Below are 1,817 nucleotides of genomic sequence, written 5' to 3' on the forward strand. Positions count from 1 at the left end.
ACCTACGTGTATATCCGTACGCACGTTTCTACACATCTACATACATGTGCGTCCGTGTCTACCTGCGTGTGTACGTATGCAGACGAGGCAAGAGAAACCACCAGGGCGCACATGTTCCCTGGGATAACCCATGACCCGGGCTGGCGTGGAGACGGAGACGTGACCCGTGGGCGAGAATGGCTTTGAATACTGAGATCTCGTCGTGTTTCTCCTCCTCTTCCTCCTTCTCTTCTTCGCCTTATTGTTATTATTATTATTATTACTATCACTTATTACTATTATTATTTTTATTATTATTATTATTATTATTATTACTACTACTATTATTATTATTATTCCTCCTCCTTTTCTTCTTTTTCTTTTCCTTCTTCTTCTTCTTCTTTTTGTTCTTCTTCTCCTTTTTCTTTTTCTACTTTCTTCTTCTATTATTATTATTATTATGCTCCTCCTTTTCTTCTTTTTCTTCTCCTTCTTCTTCTTCTTCTCCTTCTTCTTCTGCTCCTCCTCCTCTTCCTCCTCTTCCTCCTCTTCTTCTTCTTCTTCTTTTCCTCCTCCTTCTCCTTCTTCTTAGTCTTCTTCTTCTTCTCCTTTTTCTTCTTCTTCTTCTTCTTCTTCCCCCTCCTGTTTTCCTGTGATTTATTCGGACTTTCTAACATGGAAATGCGACAATGTGTATTTTATTTTACTTTTTATCTTATTATTATTATTTGTGTGTGTTCTTCGTTTGTTTTGCTCTCTCTCTCTCCCTCTCTCTCTCTCTCTCTCTCTCTCTCTCTCTCTCTCTCTCTCTCTCTCTCTCTCTCTCTCTCTCTCTCTCTCTCTCTCTCTCTCTCTCTCTCGCTGTCTCTCCCTCTCCCCCTCTCACTCTCTTACTCACTCAGTCATCCTTCTTCTACCTTCGTCTCCCCTTCCCTCTCTCTTTCTCCCATTCTTTCTCCCCCCTCCTCCTTCTCTCTTTATCCCATTCTTTCTCCCTCTCACACCCCTTTTCTCTCTCTGTCTCCCACTTTCTCCCCCACGCACTCCTTCTCTCTCTCTCCAGACGTATCACGAAATCCCTACCACGAGACACCACGCCCACAAAAGCCATGCACTTTAGTATTTCAAAATCCCTACTGACACGCCCACTGCAGCAATACCCTCTGTTTGCCCATTTACTTAAAACCCTCATTTCCTTATCTTCCTCATGCTTCTTACGGCATCTACTGGGCAATCTAACATCGTCATATATGGGTATCCGATATCATCATATGTGGGTATCTAACATCATTATATGTGGGCATCCAATATCATCATATGTGGGTATCCAATATCACACATGTGGACATCTAACATCATCATATGTGGGCATCTAACATCATCATATGTGGGCATCCAACATCATCACATGTGGACATTTCACACCATCACATATGGGCATCTAACATTATCACTTATAGGCACCCACCGCCATTATCATACGTGGCATCGAACATCACATACACACAAAAATCACCTCTTTCATCACACGTTGGCATGTAACACCACCCTCCCATGTGGGGCTCTAACATCCAACATCCAGCGCCATCATCTTAAGTGGGCATCCAACATCATCCTCACATAGGCAATCAACATCATCCTCCTACATGGGCATTTAACATCATTTTATCACATGGGTATTCAATGTCACTGTGGGCCTTTGAAGTGAGTGAGTGAACGTGTAAATTAATGAGTGAGTAGATGAGTAAGCGAGTGAGTGAATGAGTGAATGAGTGAATGATTGAGTGAGTGAGTGAGTGAATGAGTGAATGAGTAAATGATTGAGTGAGAGAGTAAGT

The sequence above is a fragment of the Penaeus chinensis genome, chromosome 13 (genome assembly GCF_019202785.1).
Source record: "Penaeus chinensis breed Huanghai No. 1 chromosome 13, ASM1920278v2, whole genome shotgun sequence".
Classification (NCBI taxonomy): Eukaryota; Metazoa; Arthropoda; class Malacostraca; order Decapoda; family Penaeidae; genus Penaeus; species Penaeus chinensis.